Raw genomic sequence first — 20640 nt, 5'->3', positions numbered from 1 at the left:
ACCCCCCGCCATGGGCAGGAATGAGCACTGGGGGTGGCAGGGGTCATAAAACCCCAGCCAGGTGCCTATCCAGTCTCCTCTTGAAGATTTCCAGGGAAGGTGAGAGCACCACCTCTCTGGGAAGCCTATTCCAGGCTCTGGCTACCCTTACAGTGAAGCAGTTCTTCCTAATATCTAACCTAAACCTATCAGGGCAGCTCACAGCAGCGGCACAGTGAGAGTGGGTGGTGGGTGGCTCGTCCCGGGCGCCCCTTCCCCGGCTGCAGTGGGCGGGCAGGCGGCGGGGATGTCCCAGCCCTTTGCCTCGGGCCAGCCGCTGTCCCGGCTGCCTTAACGCGGCCTCTCTTGCTCGCCCAGATGTCCGTGTGCCTCACCACAGCCCTGCGTGTGACCAGGACCAGCTTCTTTGCCCTGCTTGTGCTGGGGGGCATCCTGGCCGCCTACGTCACCAGCTACCAGTTCATCCACACTGAGAAGCGCTACCTGTCCTTCGGGCTGTATGGCACCATCCTGGGCCTGCACCTCTTCATCCAGAGCCTCTTCACCTTCCTGGAGCACCGGCGCATGAGGCGCAAGGGGCGCCCAATAAAGGTGCTGCATGCCGTGGCCCTGTGCATCGCGGCCTACCAGGAGGACCCCGAGTATCTGTGGAAATGCCTGTGCTCTGTGAAGCACATCTCCTTCCCTGACCTGCATGTGGTGCTGGTGGTGGACGGCAACGGCCCCGACAACATGTACATGCTGGACATCTTCCGTGAGGTCATGGGCTCCGAGGGCGCCGGCTGCTATGTCTGGAAGAGCAATTTCCATGCGCGGGGTGAGGGTGAGATGGAGGCCGGGCTGCAGGAGGGCACGGACCATGTGCAGCACCTGGTGTGCACCAGCCTCTATGCCTGCATCATGCAGAAGTGGGGCAGGAAGCGCGAGGTGATGTACAGGGCCCTCCATGCACTCGGCCACTCCATCAACTACATCTAGATGTGTGACTCGGATATGGTGCTGGACCCCCGCGTGGGCAGGGTCGGCGGAGACGTCCAGATCCTGAACAAGTAGGACTCGTGGATCTCGTTCCTGAGCAGTGTGCGGTACTGGATGGCCTTTAATGTGGATCGGGCCTGCCAGTCGTACTTCGGCTGTGTGCAGTGCATCCTTGGGCCACTAGGCATGTACCACAATGCCTTGTTGCAGCAGTTCTTGGAGGACTGGTACCACCAGACCTTCCTAGGCAGCAAGTGCAGCTTCAGGAATGACCAGCACCTCACCAACTGCGTGCTGAGCCTGGGCTACCGGACTAAGTACACGGCCCATTCCAGGTGCCTGATGGAGACGCCCATGCGCTACCTGCACTGGCTCAACCAGCAGACATGCTGGAGCAAGTCGTACTTCCGGGAGTGGCTGTACAAAGCGCTGTGGTTCCACAAGCACCACCTGTTGATGACCTATGAGTCCGTTGTCACCGGCTTCTTCCCCTTCTTCCTCATTGCCACTGTCATCCAGCTCTTCTACCGGGGCTGCATTTGGAACATCCTCCTCTTCCTCCTCACCGTGCAGCTGGTCGGCATCGTCAAGGCCACCTACACCTGCTTCCTGTGGGGCAACGCTGAGATGATCTTCATGTCCCTCTACTCCCTGCTCAAGATGTTTGTCATTAGCATTCTTCAACATTTTGTTTCAACAATTCAGTAGATTAGGTCCTGTGTAGATTCAGGTCAGTGTCAGAGAATCTGGGCTGCTAGGAAGTAATATAACATTTTGTATTGATTTTTGGATATTGGGTTCATGTTTACTTTTATATTTTATTTGTATAAACTTTGACATGTAGGGCTAAATCCTATTGCATTTCATGTGCCAAAAAATATGTATACAATCAGGTAATTGCATTTTTTTTGATGCATACAAACAGCTTGGGATTGGTTTTTGCTACAGAATCACTGTGAGCACATACATGACAGAAATAAAATGGAAGAGGAAGGCCATAGTCTGGTGGTTATGACAGTTTCCCAGGAGAGGGAGACCTGAGTTCTCAGTGCCATTGATCCAGAGTGGGTTAGAATCTGCTTTGTCTGCAGCCCCACAAATGAGTTTCATCTTCAGCTACAGGCTTGGCATTAGCCAGAGTTCTCTCCAGCTTGTGGTGAAAAATCTGTCCTCTCTAAAGGCCTGAATTTATGTCCAGAAAAATATCCTAATAAAATACTTCAATATGGAGAACTAAAATAATTACTTTGACACCTCCACCTCAAGGAATATTTCCACAACCAGAATGAATCCACTTCCAACAACACTTTATCTTTTGATCAACCCCCCAAAACTGAAGAAACATCCATTTGGATACCTCAAAGTGGACAAAATTCTAACCTTGACTGCTATATTGATTGGTTTAGAGAAAAAATGAACAATGGAATAATCAACAACCCATGCCACTATACAACCTCTCCCTCTCAGAGAAGGGCCATAGACTCTAGCTAACCACCAAATAATAATAGAACCAGCAGATAATGAGGAGCTATAGTTCTCCTGAACTGTGAAGACTACATAAAGAAGCCAACAGACAACTCTCTGACACCACCTACTACAAAAACTAGAGAAAGATCCTACTCCCCTTTTCACTTTGAAACTCAAAACCGCAATCAAATAATTTTAATTACAACTACAAAAAATCTACAGACCTTGATTCCTTCACTACCTAACCCAAGGACTTTTTACATACTTCCTAAAATCTACAAACAAGGAAACCCTGGCAGATCTATCATAGTAAGGACCCAAAGATATTACTGAATGTATACATTTCATCTTCACACAAACAACAACTTCACTTTCAATAACCAACACCTACTCCAGACCATGGGCACAGCTGTGGGCACAAAAGTGGCCCCACAGTATGCCAACCTTTTCATGAACCACCTGGAAGAAAAATTCTGCAAGACTGCACCATCAAACCCTTGCTATACTTAAGATATATCACTGACATCTTCATCATTTGGACTGAAAACCTGCCATCTGATTGATTTTTTTCCATCAGAAATTCAACACTCACCACCCCTCTATCAGACTGTCTCTTGAATACTCCAGCACTAACATTTCCTTTTTAGACATGATGTTCACTATCCAGAATGGTAAAATACATACCACCATACAGAAGAAGACTGTGGACCAACAGACATATTTGCACAGATCCAGCAATCACCCTAAATACACCAAGAAAGCTGTAATATACAATGAAGCTCCCCGATACCACCAGATTTGCACCAGTGATTGTTACCTCACAAATCTCAAAAGAGCCATCACTCCACAAGGACGCTCCTCCAGGGAGAGAGATCACACTTTTGAAAGCACTACCCAAATAACATGTGAAGAATTGCTGCAGTACAGAAGGAAACCCCCCATGAATTGCACACCATTGGTTATGACACATCATCTCTCCCTGGAACCTATACAGAAAATCATCAAAAAATTGCAATCCATACTAGAAGACAACTCAATTCTTAAAGAGATCTTCCCCGAACCACCCATTCTAGCCTTTAAACAATCACTGAACCTTGCCAACCTCATCACCAGAAGCAAACTTCCTAAGACCCAAAACGCACAGAATGGGTCCAGACTGTGCCATGACAAGAAATGTAAAACCTGCCAACATATCTCCACCAAACCCCCACAATTACTACACCCTACAACTGAACCATCAACATTTCTGGATCTTGCATCTGCACCTCCAGAAATGTTATATATCTCATCCAGTGGGCCAAATGCCCTGATGGAAAATATGTAGGAGAAACCAAACAACAAGTGCAGACCAGAATGAACACACGCCTATAATCCAAGATAGGAATACCCAATTATTTGTGGGGGGACATTTTTCACAAGAAAATCACTCTCACTAGTCTCTCAGTTCTAACCTTCAAGGGGAATTGACAAAACACCTTTCACAGATGGGCCTGAGAACTTCACTTCGTCAACCTACTGGATGCAAAAAAACTGTGGAATAAATATAGTCATTGGATTTATGACACATTATAACCTGTCTAACATCTGATTCCATAGGTAACCTCTCTACTTTTTACCAACTATTATCATTCTCTACCCCCAACCCCATCTCTCACCCATTGACTACCTCACTTTACATTTTTACTGACTGGCTTTCTTGCATTCATACTGGCTTCTGGCTTCTTCACTCTTTCTTCCAGGAAGAGCACAGACCAACTGCAGACCCTTCCTCAGTTTGACAACAGGTATTTGTACCTGAAAGTTTGCAAAGAATAATTTTTCCAACTCTCTTTGAATTGGTCTAACAAAAGATATTGGTTTTATCCAAAGAAACTTGTCTGCCATAAGTACACAAGCACTTTTGGATAAGAAGACCTTAGAATAAACTTTATTTGTGAAGTACTAGGGAACCTCTACAGACTCGTTGCATGGCTCTAACTGACTAGCTTAACTGAGGGACCATCCTCTATTTTGCCTAAGTAAGGGAGTATCTTTAAATTGTTACTTTTATTATTATTGTTGCACAGGTCTCCATTTGAAATTGATCCACCGCACCTTGCAATTACTATTTATTGGCTAAGTAGATAAACAACACTTGGAAAGTGTCTGTTCCATTGTAAGCACAGGCCCAGACCAGAATTCAGGGCTGTCTCTTGTTCCTCCAGTTTTTCAATCTAGCACTTGATATTTAGATATCTAAATCTAAAATTTAGATTTTAACTGGCTTATTTCGCCAGCTGGCTGCCTGGCCGTAATGCAGGGCCATTCAAGGATACTTTGTGGGCATGAGTACACCTCTGCACATGCAACTAATTTGTTAACTGTGGCAATGTGCCAAAAATTGAAGCTAAGTTACTGTGTGTCTTCCATGTCAATACTTAGAGGTAAATAGGATAAAGTACAGAAACTCTACAGAGATCCTGGTACTCAAGGAAGCAGAACCCTCTACTTTACTGAAAGTTGTGGCGTCTGTGACCAGGTTGCCAATTGTCAGCAAAAAATCAGGCTAAAATTGGCAGTCAGAATATACCATAAAAACTTTAGCTCTCAATAAAAACACTAAGCAGTTCCAACAGAATCAACACCACCGCAGCACTACCTGGTGTCTGAGCGGGAGTGCAGCACTTTTCAGGAAGTGTTGTCTCATCTGCATGCTACTGCTGGTATGTCCCAGACTACCTGTAATACTGCTGGGTCACAATAGAGCCATGCTGGGATGGTGGGGGAGTAGAGCTGGTGGGAGCAAGTCTGTGGAGTGGCCTTGGGGAAAGAAGTATGGTGCATGGTGTGGGGTTAAGAGTTCTCTGAGGGTGTGGGAATGGGGTGGGGGGGCAGCACAGTGTAAAACCATCACTGCAATCAAGTAGGGGTACCAATTCAAGATTCATTTTTTAGCTTTTTGTAAAGCTTTTTACTTACAACCAAACAATTTTATTATGGTTGATGTTAAACCCCTAAATTTGAACCGATCCACTTAACTGGGGCCTGGCAGCAGGGCAGGGCCTAGCAAAAGACTGCACTTGCATTATGTAAAGCATATATCAGTAAAAGTAATTGTCAGTAAAAAAATAAATAAATTAAAAATTTTTAAAAAGTTTGGATGCCACTAAAAACCTTGCAGATTGTTAGGATTTTCCCCCCTTTTTTGCAGTTGGTAACCTTGTCTGTGATTATGCTAAAAGGATAAGGAATAAGATGAGGGGAATGGGAACACACTTTTTTTTGTTATTTTAAAGTGTTTTGTAGTTTTGATCTTATAGACAACATCTACCTATTACAAGAAGTAAAGGGGCTAGTGTTATGCCAGAGAAAAGATTATATGAACTCAAGGATCTGGATTTAGAATCTAGGGAAAAAAATCACAGGGTTCTGTTTCTGTTACGGACCATATGGAGCAAAAAAAAAAAAAGCCTGGATTCAGATATTGCTTCTAAAATATCCATTTGTATTGTGGGTAATGGACCAGTTATATTGTGTACTGAACTGGGTGACACATGTATGGATGCTAGCTTGTTTTCTGTAATTTTCCTGGTTCTATCAGTGATAGCAGTGCTTTACAACTTTTTATATAAAATAAATCATAATGACATCTATCATTTAGTTTACAAACAACTCAGCATGTTTGCAGTTACCACTATAGGGTTTTGATGTCTCAGTAATTATGTACAACAGCGCTTCTTATGGCTGAGAATTGGTCTAAGTTGTTTGGACTTTCACAAACCTAAATGCATTTCAAAGATGAATATGTAAGACTGAACTGTGATGTTCATTGGGATTCTAATGCTAAACAGCACTTCAAAGCCAGAGATAATTCAAGTGTCTTGGGGATGAGAATGATTGCCAGAGGAGAAGTGAGAGGTAACTTCCTAGAGGAAGTTCAAAGGCAGACAGAGTAGTTTCTCTGAACACTAGGAAAGGGAATCTGATGAAACGTTCTATAAATGAGTATTAAACATAATTTAAACAAATATTGGCCATGATCAAATTCTTTCAATAAGATTAGCATCACATTCAGGAACAGTGATAAGAATTACAGAGGTATCATCTATGCCTGATGGTCATTAGTTACTGGTGTAGTTCCATTATGGTAAACTCTGAAGTTTACTGTGGAAAAAAACTAAAAATTCATCATTTGTACTACTTCTGACAATTCTGATCTCAGACATATTTCAGGCAGTGGTAGAAATATATAAAATGCAAGTTAATATTTTATAGACAGAGTGAGGGTACATAACATTATGCAGTTCATGTCTCCCTAAGCAGAGAGATAATTAATTTCGTAATGTAAGAGCTGGGAGATTCACATGCGTTTTGCATATCCACAAGTCTTTTAGTTTTATGTAAGAATTATTTATTTTGGACTTTTGTTTCCAAATATATGTGGTGTTTTGTTTAATACACTATCTGCTAAATGTGCTGAAGACAAGGAACTTGGATAAATGGGCATAAAAGATATTGCGGCAGGAGACCCAAGTACTGATGCTAGTTAAGTCACAAGTGAAATAAGCTTGGTATTCTCATTCTGGTCTCTTACTCTTATGTCTATATTGCCAGCTACCAAATATTTGGGCTTGGTTCATCACAATTATCAGTCTTTGCACATGAGAGACCTTGAACAAGATCATTAGGATTGCTTCATGGGCAGAGCTGCACTGGCAAAACTGCAATGTACTTGGAAGTATACACAGCATTTGTCTGGCCCTGTCTTTACTAATCCTGCGTTTCCTGAGCATGACATTTCCTAATGTATTTGAAAGACATGTTTTTATTGCCAAGGATATTATGAAGGTAGATTCTAAGACAAAATGCATGAAAAATTGTTCCTCTTGCATGCAACATATACTGAAAAACTGCCAAAAAGGCCTAAAGAAAGTAAGTAGAATAAGACAAGAAGGAATAATCCCTCTAAAGCTCTTTGCAGTGTGTTCTTTTCAAAGTCTGGCCAAGGATGATAAAACATACAGGCTGATGCCTCCTAGAAAATGTTGAAAAACATCGACTCTAAACCCAGTTCTGTTTGCATATGATATTTTCACCCCTACTTTTTTCCTTGATTTTTTTTATTTTTTATTTATTTTTTGTATTTAGAGCATTTGAGTTATAAAGGGATCTTCATTTTCTAAGTATTCACTGCCTGCTCTTTCCTAGCTGAAACTGTAATCCTACATGTTCAACATTGCTATTGAGAGGAATGAAACAATAGCTATTAATGGACTAATACTTTTTTGGACCATCTTTTCAAGAAGTAGAAGGTCCAATAGTGTATGCAGATGAATGTGTCAGGGATGAAATTACTTAAAAGCAGTGCCTTTCTCCATGGTGATGTGGATCTACATTAATAGGGTGAGCCCCATGTGGTATTTGATTGACCTGTAATTTGGGGTATGCTCATAAAGATTATTCATAGGAATCGTTGCCAGTACTACTGCATGTATGGGCACATGTCACGTGAATCAAATAACTCCAGTAGCAGTAATGGGTCATTTTCCTCAAGCCATGTGAAACACTGCATTCACTCATTGTAGCATTGTATCTGGGCCCAGTCTGCTGGCAAATCAGTCATTGTGCATGTGTCTGTGTGTATATAGGAGGTGGAATCACATACATTGAATAAACTTTAAGGGCTGCCATGAGGGACCACCAATCCCTGTGCTTCTATGACTTCTGAAGCAGACTTTCTTTTTTAAGTACAAAGTAAAGGTACTGTTATCCTATACTTTTGCAGTAGGGAGTTTGCTGTACTATTTACCTCCTCGGCAGATGCACAATGGTCAGGCATAACTTTGGCCTTTGGCATTTACTTTATTTCTGTGTTTAGTTGCCAGATTTCTATAGAAAACAGCACTACTGTGTGCAGAACTGTATTCATAGAAATGCATGCACATTTTTTCACTTCATCTTATTCCCACTCTTCTTATAAATTTGGCTTTAGGAGATGAGCAGACTATGGAGAATAATACATTCTTCAGGTATGCAGATTCCTTCGTCATACAGTCAGAGAGAAGTAGGACTGGAAGAGACCTCAAGAGGTTAACCAGTCCAACCCCCTCCCTGAGGCAAGATCAACCCTATCCAAACCTATCCAAACCATCCCATACAACCATAATTCAACCTCTATGTAAAATTATCCTCAACATTGACACAACATAAGCCTAACAATCTAACCTGCTACAAGTAAATCATGGAAACTATGGCAGCCAATGTCCTGCTTCTATAAAAATTGTAATATATGCTCAAGAGGTCCTGGGTAGAGGGCCATGCACACAGTTACAGAGGAAGGCACCCCCCCCACACACACACACATACACTGTTCATAGCAATCTCACACTGGGGTAAAATTCTTTTGTGACCCCAAATTTAGCAATTGGTCTGACCCTGAGCAGGGTGTAACAGCCAGAACCAGAGGGATTAATAAGCAATAAACATGTGCTTCTTGGAGGCATTTGGTATTTTGCCTAAATGAGTAACATTAGCTAATATAAAACTTGTAAGTTAGTAATCCGCAAATGTAACTTGTCTGTCATAAGTTTAACCAAAATGATAAAATTAACTGTTCATGGAACTGACTGGGCCCCATAGGCAAAGCTGTAGCTATGAGATTAGCTGACCTTTCTTCTCAGGGTTCAGCTTTGACTATAAAAAACTGGATCCAACTGCCTGGCACACCCAACACATTCCAGGAAAGCACATCCCAAGAAAGCATATTTAGAGAAACCTAAAAGGGTTGGGCTTAGTAATGTCAATTTCAAACCTAAAGGTGCTGCATTGTAATATGCTTATTGGATAAACCCAAGTCTAGGTAGTAACCTTTTATGATAATTTTTAACACCTTTTAATCCTATAGGATAACAACTATAGGGCAAGATTGTGAGTGGCTCTAAAGCCAAAAGAATAGCATAAAACTAGGTATAAAAAGCATGTGCATCAGGTGGCCAACCGGAAGTGGTCATTTCTGTTCCATGCCCGGACCCTGGACTCCCGGTGTGAATGAGGATTGGATCCTGATAAAGGGACCTTCCCCGGTAATCCCTCCGACAGCGTCAGTTGGGGACACCAGACTTTGCTGGAATCACTTGACGTATATTGAGGGACTATCGATAAGTTGCCAACCCATGTCTGTCTATCTGTTGTTTTGAACAGCCCAGTGGCTAATACCCTCACAGTGCCCAGTTGGCCTGCAACAGAATTGATCTACCTGTTGTTATTCTCTGTTGTTGTTATTTACTATTAGCTCTTTAATACTGCATTATCTGCTTCTCACATTTATTTTTCTGTTAACTAGTGTGTGTGTGTTTGTGTGTGTGTGTGTGTGTGTGTAAACTATAATTGATTTGTCTTTAGTTCACTCCAACTTTGCCCCCTCAATCCAAAACTGAACCAAACAGCCCAGTTGGTCTGTGATAGAATTGATACACTCACAGTGCCCAGCTGGCCTGTGGCAGCAGGGGAACCCTCTAGCAAGAACCTCAGACTTTGATGCCAGGAGGAAAATTGGCACAGTCCAGTTTAAGTCCCCAGCCTTAGCTGTAGCCAACACCCCATGCCTCTGGGAAGGCTTAAAAACACCCCAACAGGCACAGCAAAAAAAGGAGCAGGGGGGCAGGAATAACCAGCAAAGCCCAGAAGCATGGGAAATATCCATGGTAGAAAATAGGCATGGTTCTTAGGCCAGTGCAAAGCGGAAAGTATTCGCTTCAGATTTGGCAATTCAGAGGGACAGTGATTTGATTCGGTGATTCAAATCACTGTCCTGATTTGATTCAGCTGAATCCAAATCTGAAGATATTCGGTGCTGAATCTTATTTGGTCATAGACTATACAGGCAAGCAATGCTGACTGGAGAAGCTAGGGGAGCAGCCAGATGAGCCCCAGCTTGAGCTGGCAGCCCTGGGAGAAGCTGCAACTTGTCCAGCTGTTCCCCCAGCTGTCCTCCCACTGGGGCCAGGTAGGCAGTGCTGGCAGACCCAGGAGAAGCTGCAGGGACTGGAGGGAATGATTGGAGAACTGGGGAATTGAACTGGGAGCTGGGGAGAAGCCCATGTTCATTCCCCCCAGCCCCTGCAGCTTCTCCTGGGGCTGCTGGCTTGAGCTCTGACTCATCCAGCTGCTTCCTCAGCTGCCCCTCCCCCCTACCAGGGCAAGGCAGAAAGTGCTGGTAGCCCTGGGAGAACTGGGAACTGGGAAATTGAACCAGGAGCTTGAGGGAAGCTCCTGTTCATTCCCCCAGTCCCTGATCATTTCCCCCCCCCGAGCTCCTGGTTCCATTCCCTACTTCCCGGTTCAATCCCCCAGCTCCCCGATCATTCCCGTCAGCCCCTGCAGCCTCTCCTGGGGCTGCCAGCACTGCCTCACCCTGGTGGGGAAGTGGGGTGCAGCTGGAGGAGCAGCTAGATGAGCCATGGCTTGAGCCAACAGCCTCAGAAGAAGCCACAGGGGCTGGGGGGGGAATCATCACAGAGCTGGGGGAATGAACAGGGGCTCCCCCCCCAGCTTCTGATTTGATTCCCCAACTCCAAATCATTCCCCTAGCTTCCCAATCATTCCCCCAGCCCCCATGGCTTCTCCCAGGGCTGACAGCACTGCCTGCCTTGCCTGTACACAGGGGGCAGCCAGAGGAGCAGCCAAACAAACTGTGGCTTCTTCCAGGGCTGCTGGCTCAAGCTGGGGCTCATCTGGCTGCTCCCACCAGTCTGCCTAGTGCTTACCTGTATGGTTTATGGCTGAATCTCCAAATCTCTTTGAATCAATTCAGAGGCTTTAGATTCAATTAGGAGAGAGTAATGATTCTCCTAATCGATTTGGAAATTCAGCTGCCGAATCGGGCCAAATCTCCTCCGAATTGAATTTGCTATTGAAGCTTCGCACAGCCCTAACAGCTATGCCTAGATCATCCTTAACCAATGACTGTCCAACCTCTTTTTGAATACCTCCAGTGATGGAGAGTCCACAACTTGTCTAGGCAGTCTATTCCACTATATCACTAGTCTGACAGGGAAGGACTGTCTGGATAGTAGGACTGTGAGAAACATGACCATTTCATTTCAACTTACATGTTGATGGGACAACATTTCATTTAGAGTTTCATTTCAATTCAAAAGCATTGTTCTGTTTCGTTTAATCAAATCTGTTTTGCTGTTTCGATGCCATTTTTGACTTTTTGCCCATAGGCTATAATGGGGACGCGCAAAACTGCCTATAACTTTGTCATTTTTTGGCATATTTGGATGAAAACAGCAGGATGGTAGCCAAGTCTAAGGGCATAAAGCCTGTCAAGTTTCAAGGAGATAGGTGCAAGGGTTTCTGGGAAATGGCACCTCAAATTCTTGAAAGCAAAATGTGTCACTTGTAAGTGTGAAGGCACAGGGAAGTGAAAACTGCAGACACGGTAGCCCCTGCTGAGTCCATGAAGCCTGCCAGTTTTCAAGGAGATAGATGCTGGTGTTTCTGGGAACCTCAAGCTGCTGACAAGCAAAACTTGTGACGTATGACTTTGTGCGTGTATGCCCCAATGAGGCCTCCTCCCCTACAGCCTCAGTCCAGTCCACCACTTTAAATTACAACAGGTAAAATAACTTAGTGAGGAGCAGCACAGTAGCATTAGCAGCATCTCAGGCAGCCAAACTGTGACAGCCTTTCTTCCTTCTCCTACAAGAGCTGCTGCTTCAGTATGTGTGTTAAGGTGCACCCTTACTGTGTCCTTCCCCCTCCCTCTCCTTACTTTGTTTCCCTGCAGACAAGTCCAGCTTCAGCTTCAAAACTCAAAAGATTTCAAAACTTTTGAAATGTTTTGGCTGCCTTTGTTTCATTTTGAGGCTGTTTCAAAGCCCTTCATTACATTTAGATTTTGCTGTTTCGAGTTCAAAATGAGTTGAAACAGCATTGAAATGAAACAGCCAGTGCAATTTCACAAGCCCTACTGGATATCCTGTCTAAATTTACTTTGCTGCAACTTTAAGCCATTGGTCCATATCCTCTTCCTTGCAGCAAGAGAGAAAAGATGCTTTCCATCTTCTTTATGGCAGCCCTTCATTAATTTGAAGACTGCTATCATGTTCCTTCATAAGCACATTCTTTTGCAAACTGAACATGCCTAGCTCCTTCAGCCTCTCCCCAAGGTCTTGCAAGCCCTTGATTACCTTTGTTGCCCACCTCTCAGACCTCCTTAACTTCTCCATATCTTTTAAAAAAGTGGAACTCAGAACTCTGCACAGAACTGTAGATGAGGTCTAGCCAGTGCCAAGAAGAGAGGCACTATCGCTTCCCATGTCTTGAACCTAATGCTTCTATTGCTGCAGCCCAAAATTCACTTTTTGTGCAGCTACATCACATTGAAGACTCATATTGAGTCTGTGGTCTATCTCCCAAATCCTTTTCCACAGAGCTGCCAGCCAGTCAGGTGTCGCTCATTTGATATTTGTGTTTTTGATTATTCCACCTGAGATGTAGCATCTTGCATTTGTCTGCATTGAACTTCATCCTGTTAGTTGTAGCACAACTTTCCACTCTGTTGAGATCCTTCTAAATTGTGCTTACATCCACTAATAATGTTCACAATCCTTCCCAATTTTGTGCCATCTGCAAAATTACTCAAGAAGCTTCCTATGCCTGCATCCAAATTGTTAATAAACACGTTGGGCAGTACCAGGCCAAGGACAGACCACACTCAAAACCTCCTGCCACTCTGATGTGGAGATCTTAATAGTTATCCTTGCTTGTGACTATTGAGCCAGTTATCTAGCCACCTTGCAATAGTTTTATCTAGCCTACATTTCTCCAATTTGTTTAGTTGGTCACGTGGGACCTTGTTAAAAGCCTTGCTGAAGTCCAGATGTGCTGTATCCACAGCATTCCCTTCATCCACCCAAGTCATTTGTCAAAAAAGGAGATCAGGTTTGTTTGACACAATTTGTTTTTCATAAATCCATGTTGGCTGCTTGTGATCAGCCCTTCCTCCTCCAGATGCTTGCAGATGGACTTCCTTTTGATATGCTGAAATAACTACCCAGGTACTGAAGTGAGGCTAACTGGTCTGTAATTCCCCAGGTCTTCCTTCTTGCCTTTTTAAAAGAGGGGGCACTACATTGATCCTTTTTCAGTTCTCCCACAACATCATTGCCAAGGGCTCCAAGATTTCCCTTGGGGCTGGGTGGAATGCATCTGGCCCTGCTGACTTAACTTCATTCAGACTCAACAAAAGCTCTCTGACCATCTCTTTTGTTATCTCCTCCTTCAACTTGCCCTCTTCCTTACCCAGATAATCCCTATTAGGTGTCTGATAGCTTATTTTTTTGGTGAAGACTAAAGGAAAAGGAGCTGTTGAGGAGCTCTTTGTATCTTTGGTTAGGACTTTGCCCTACTCGTTAGCAGAGGACCCACAGCTTCCTTGGTCTTTTTTTCTGGTCAGCATACTTAAGAATTTCTTCTTGTCCTTAACTTCCTTTGCCAGGTGCAGCTTATTCTTTATCTTTGCCTTCCTGATTTTTTTCCCTGAAAGTGCTTGCTACTTCCTGGTATGCTTCCTTGGTGACTTGCCCGTTGTTCCATTGCCTGTATGCTTTCCTTTTGTATTTGAGGCATTTTAGAAGCTTCTTGTGTAGTCACATTGGTCTCTTGCCATTCTTCTTGTGCTTCCACCATGTTGGGATAGTTTCTTGTCATATAAATGTACTTAGCAATATGGAATAAAAAGTCAGAAAATACAGTGCACAACCAGGGATGTATTTAAACACAATATTTTTAATGTTTCCAGAATGCTTTTGATATTCCTTTTTAAAAATTTCTTTTTAAAGGAGACCAATAAATCAATTTTTTTTTTCTGGACTGTATTTTAGACACAGAGAATACACATTAATGCAAGTAATAGATAAAGGATCTCAACCATGAAAATCAGGCAGTTTAATTAAAAAGGAACCAGTGTTAAAATGAGATCATGCTCAACAGACAACGAATTAGACATCAGTGATGATCAAGAGAAGCAAATTGTGTTTACAAAGTACAGTAAAATTAGAGGAACAGAGATGGCTTGTGTGCAGGGTAATTTTCAAAGCTTTCTTTAAAAAAGTTTTGAAAAATCTTTTCTTTTCCTGGATGTGTACAGTTTTCAGAATGACTGACTGTAAACCAGTCGTCATAGAATTTCTCTGGGAAGAAGAATCTGAGGTTCTGGTCCCTGCACATCCACTCTCTCCTTTAGTTATGAATTCAAAATACAGCTGCTATGACTGGGTTTTGTGAGGACCATGATTGTGTCTGTGTATTCTAAGCATACCTAGAGATTTATCTGCAGCATCAAGCCCACTGTCCTTCCAGCATCTAGCTGCTGCAGTAAAATAGATAGGCCCTCAGACAATTTGGGCACCATTTTACATACTTTCTAAACTGCGAACAAGGGTAAGGTGGGAGCTAAGTATCTAGCAGTTGTAGCTGGGACAGCTCTGAGCATGTACAGGAAAAGAACTGTAAGTACCTAGGAAACTTTGAGGCCATACAGGAAGGTGTTTAATCTCCAAGGACAGATGGCTGCAGCATTTGGCACTTAGGTACCTACATCCTATTTTAGATGCTCAAATCCTTTTATTTGGATCTAATTTTAAGTTATTTAAGCTCTCTCTGTACATAGTCCTCAATCTTATAAAACATGAGTTTTGCAAATGTTCACTGTTATTTTCTTTTCTGGTGTGTTGTGACTGACTTAAAATTTACAGCACTGCTTTTAACTGACAGATGATTAATTAAGTTTTTTAGTAATGTAGTTTAGTGGCACTGAGATTGTGATTCCTGGGTAGAACCAGATGGAAAAATTTTGATTCAGTTCTACCAAAATTGAAACTCTTCAAAATCCTACCAGTTTCATAGATTTTATAGACATTAGGGCTGGAAGGGACCTCAGAAGATCATCAAGTCCAGCCCCCTGCCCAAAGGGCAGGAAGTCAGCTGGGGTCATAGGATCCCAGCAAGATAAGCATCCAATTTGCTCTTGAAGATGTTCATTGTAGGTGCTTGACACTATCTTGACACTAAGATGTGGGGGGACGTGGGCACACTGCAAGGATGCAACAGGCTACAATCAGACCTAGACAGGTTACAAGGGTGGGCGGACGAGAATAGGATGGGTTTCAACACAGACAAGTGCAAGGTGATGCACCTTGGGAGGAACAACCGGCACCATAGCTACAGGTTAGGGAACTCCCCTCTTGTCAGCACGGAGGCGGAAAGGGATCTGGGGGTCATCATTGACTCCAAGATGAACATGGGCCGGCAGTGTGGAGAGGCAGTTAGGAAGGCCAACTGCACCTTGGCATGCATCCACAGATGCATCTCGAGCAGGTCCAAGGAGGTGATCCTCCCCCTCTATGCGGCACTGGTCAGGCTGCAGCTGGATACTGCGTCCAGTTCTGGGCGCCACACTTCAAGAGGGATGTGGACAGCATGGAGAGGGTCCAGAGAAGGGCCACTCGCATGATCAGGGGACAACAGGGCAGGCCCTATGAGGAAAGGCTACAGGACCTGAACCTGTTCAGCCTCCAAAAGAGAAGGCTGAGGGGGGATCTAGTGGCCTGTTATAAACTAGTCAGGGGGGATCAGCAGGCATTGGGGGAGTCACTGTTCCCCCCAAGCACCGCCAGGAGTGACCAGGAATAATGGTCACAAGCTGGCAGGGGGTAGGTTTAGGTTAGATATCAGGAGGCGCTACTTCACAGTCAGGGCGGCTAGGGTCTGGAACCAGCTTCCAAGAGAAGTGGTGCAGGCTCCTATCCTGGGGGTGTTTAAGAGGAAGTTAGATGAACATCTTGCTGGGGTCATTTGACCCCAGTTTTCTTTCCTGCCATGGCAGGGGGTCGGACTAGATGATCTGCTCAGGTCCCTTCTGACCCTAGAAACTATGAAACTAAGAAGCCTCTGATGGCAGGCTGTTCCAGACCTCGGGGGCTCAGACAGGAAAAAAATTCTTCCTTATGTCCAGCCTGAAACGGTCTTGTAGTAGTTTATGACCATTCAACCTCATCATCCCTTGGGGTGTTCTGGTGAACAAACGTTCCCCGAGATCCTGGTGGTCACCCCAGTAAACTTACAGGTGGCCATTAGATCACCCCTGAGCCTGTGCTTTTCCAGGCTAAAGAGCCCCATGGCTCTCAGCCTGTTGTTGTAAGGTCCATTTTCCTAACCTCTGATCATGCACATGGCGGTTCTCTGGACTCTCTCAGGCTTCTCCACATCCTTTTTGAATTGTGGAGCCCAAAACTGGACGCAGTACTCCAGCTGCGGCCTCACCAAGGCTGAGTACAAGGGGAGAATGACGTCTCGGGATTTGCTTGAGAAGCATCTATGGATGCAAGCCAGCGTTTTGGTTGCTTTACTAGCTGCAGCATCGCACTGCAGGCTCATGTTCATATTGACCCCCAAGTTTCTTTCTTTCATAGTGCTAGCCAGTGTAGCACTGCCAAGCCTATAAGGATGCTGCAGGTTTTTCTTCCCAAGGTGGAGAGCCTTGCATTTTTCGGTGTTAAACACCATCAGGTTCTTGTGTATCATGTGTTTCATTAACACATTCATTTTGGTAAAAGAAGGGGGGTGGTGTAAGTTCTGACATTGCAACAAGGCTTCAGCATTTTCAGACTGAAGAGTTTCCATTTGTGTTTTGCTTATTATTATTCTTTTAAATAATTGTTTTTACCCTTTCTGTTTAATGACATAACAATGGAAAATCTGTATGCTGGGCTATAGGTCTCTGATAAACAGGAGCTCCCTAATCATATTGCTTCTCATGGACTATTTAGAACTTTTATTATTAATGTACGACCAGGTATCAGGATCCATCTTCAGATGAACAAAGTGAGGCAACCTTAGATGTGCTTGAGACAGAGGTGTAACAAATCAGTTGGGAGTCTGGGGCAAGTATGATAAATAGAGGCAAGTTGGCACCCAGGGCTGCTCTCACAGTCACCCCATCCTAGTTATGCTAGTTGCTCAGCATCAGTTGTTTTCATCTTATTTTTAGTTCTGTTTTATTTCCAAGTATATAAAACAGTTGTTATGGCTCTTACTTCCCACCACATATAAGCATCCATAGAAGTTAATTAGAATATAGTGTACATATAACCTATGCATTTTCACTTACAAAATTTAATTTTTACCTTTTTCTTTTCTACTGTTCTATTAGTCCAAAGCCTACCAAGAGTGTGACAAGTTTTCTATTTTGATCTGCTCTGATCTGGTGTTTTGTGCTGATATGTGACTCTAAATTTGTCACTTATTAAAGTGTCCAATATTGAGGTCTCTATTTTGCCTAACACCAAACAGAAATGCTATTTAAGTTTTATATAGCCAAAACAAGAACTTCTAACAATTATGCAAATATTTAAATTCTGCATTTAATGATTTTTACTTCCATGAGTAGGTAAAATTCCTGATTGCTGTCACTACATTTTATAAATGTGTTTTTATTAGTTCAGAGGCAGACAAGGTTCTCTGGGTAAATGTGATATCTTTTATTTCTATTCCAGCTAAAAGTTGGAAATATTGTTCTTTGCATTTTATTATTTTTTTAACTATTTATTAGTTCAGTCATTTAACATTTAATACCCATCCTTTTTCACTAAATTGTGTTTGACCATTTTCTAAAAATACTTTATACTTGAAATAACGTCATCTCTAACCCTTGCTAATATTGTAAAAGCCATAATTAAAATAACATTCATAATAGGTAGAGATATACTCAAATCGTGGAGTCCAGGGCCAAATTTTGTGGAGTCGCTGCAGCCTTGAGCTACAATTTCATGGGCAGATCATGGCTGCCCCCTCCCCACCAACCTCTGATTGGCTAAGGTGGCTGGCAGACACTTGGACTGCCACTGCCCCTTGGCCCAGCCTAGCCCTGCTCCCTGCCTGCCCTGGCCTGCACAGCAGGAGTGGGGCAGGAAATAATTTTCCTGGCTCCATTCAGGTGTGAGCATGGGGCATTGCCAGGCCATGCTGCCCCCCTTGCTCCCCACCCCACCCGGCCAGGCCACACTCCCTCCAAACCCTGGCCCAGCTCTGCTTCCCCTGACCCAGCCCTACTCTCCTTGCTGTGATCTGGCCACTCTGACTCCCCATCTGTCCCTAGCCCAGTGTGAGTGCAGGGACAGGCTGCAGCCACCCCACTGCCCCCCGGCCAGGTCACTTTGCCCCCCTGCAGCTACCTGGCTCTGATCCCCTGTCTCTCAGCACCTGCTGCACTCACTTATTGCAGGAAGGCCCCAGCTGGGCTTGGAGGCTGTGGCTACAGGGAAACACCAGCAGCGCTGGGCCTGCGGAAATTGCAAAATCACAATTTTGGTACATCCTTAATAATAGTCAAAGTATTCTGGAGAATATTCAAACACCTAGTCAGATGTAGGTACTATTGGGCAAATATAACAACAATACAGGTTTTCCCTCGCTTTATGTTGTACATGCATTCCTCGAAAACGGCGCATAACTCTAATTCACATAAAGGGAACCCACTTTACGGTGTAACAAATAGGGATATGTTTGAAGAGCTTGTCTGTACTGAGCCCCAGACCCATTTCTACCACTTTTACAAGACAACTTTGGTACTCACCAACAGCAGACAGAACACACAAGCACAGGGCACTATCATAATGGGGATGGCAACTATAGAAACACGTGTTGTAGACGATGAGCAAGGAGCACAGATCCACACAGGAGACTCACTCCCACGGTGCACCACACAAAGCAGCTGACTGTGGGCTTCCACCATACTGATTGCATAAGAGTGAATTTACCTCGCATATAACAAAATTTTGGTATAAAAAAAAGTCATTGCATAAGAGCCAATTCTCACATACAGAACCCGCTTAAAGTGAGGGAAACCTGTAGTGAAATAAGTCTTTGAATGTAATTCCCAGAAATGGTTACTGAAATTAAAAGTAAACTCCTGAGACAGTGTAGCAAAATAACTTTATTTGTGAGTGTATAAAGACTGTCAGGCAGACAGCAATCAGCCCCTAATACCTTATTGTTGGAGGCAGCCCCCTACAACTGTGTGGAACCCAGGGACTTCAGTAGGGCTCTGCATTTACGTAAGGTTTTGGGCACAGACGTTTTGGAGACCTTTTGTTTCAAAAGGACAGCCGCTATTATGTTCTCATTGTTATGTCTGAAGGAGTCAAGAGCAATTCAGATTGTAGCAAAACCACTCCAACTTCAACTCTCCTCCATCTAGGTTTAAGGTTGGGTAGTTCTGCTACATTTAAATAATTTGTAGCTCATTCACATCTAGCTGTGGGAACATACCAGCTGCTGCCTTTTTGAAACACTCCTGCATCCAAACCCTAGGGGTCTGTTTCAATAGACCTATTTGTTGGACTGAGGCTCCAGTCTGTAAAGATCGGTCCTTTCTAAATCTATTCAGTTAATCTCTTAGGGATATACATGCTAATTTCAAAACGGAGTCAACTAGCAGGAAGGAAGTGAGGTCTAAATTGAACATGTGAAATTCAGTTGTTACTTTCTCCTGATGAGAGAATAATCTCCTGCATCATATTATTCATAGGCTTGTATATGCAATTATGGTGATGTTACCCAAGATAATGTCAGTGTATGCAAGCTATTTTTTTCCTCAGCTGAACATCTGAAAGTTTTGCAACTTGTTGTCCCTAGAATTCATTAGCTAGTAGTTCTTACACCCTTAGGGTTTTCAAAATGAAGGAAAGAAAAGCAATTAATAGTGATGTGACATAGTCAGCAGCTCTCCACAGCCAAGCTCTTTATTCAGGAGAAAATTTCCTGGCACATCTGTTAACTGCTGTCAGACACATGATGAGAAATTGCCCCTGGCTATTAAAATGTATTTATTAACTTTTGTGACCCTGTTATGCATAATTATTACAACATAAGTATCAATTAAAAATGTAGCCCTGTTAATTGTGTTTCTTTAGTTTAAGGCAATGCCTTCTCCGTTGTGGACAGAATGGATAATGAATTCACCTGATAAGGACGGAGTTGCAGCTTTCTACTCCAAGCACTATTTTCAGTTAATCAAAACTTTCATTTTCAGCCAACATGCTTTTAAAGTTCAAGCACATTTTGTTCAACTGTTTTTGAATTATTGGAACATAGATGACTCTTAGAATTTTTTACATTTACATAACTTGGGAAAAAAAGCTAGAGAGC

General features: G+C 43.4%; 1 pseudogene; it reads left to right on the top strand.

Annotated features, from left to right (window-relative positions):
• The first annotated feature begins 357 nt into the window (after nucleotides 1–357).
• On the top strand, nucleotides 358–1686 carry LOC149871605 (hyaluronan synthase 3 pseudogene; annotated as a pseudogene).
• Nucleotides 1687–20640: the final 18954 nt, after the last annotated feature.

This window comes from Crocodylus siamensis, chromosome 2, assembly GCF_052110815.1.
Source record: "Crocodylus siamensis isolate JL-2025a chromosome 2, ASM5211081v1, whole genome shotgun sequence".
Lineage (NCBI taxonomy): Eukaryota > Metazoa > Chordata > Crocodylia > Crocodylidae > Crocodylus > Crocodylus siamensis.
The sequence above is the reverse complement of the archived record's forward strand: the minus strand, read 5'-3'. Positions and strand labels throughout refer to the sequence as shown.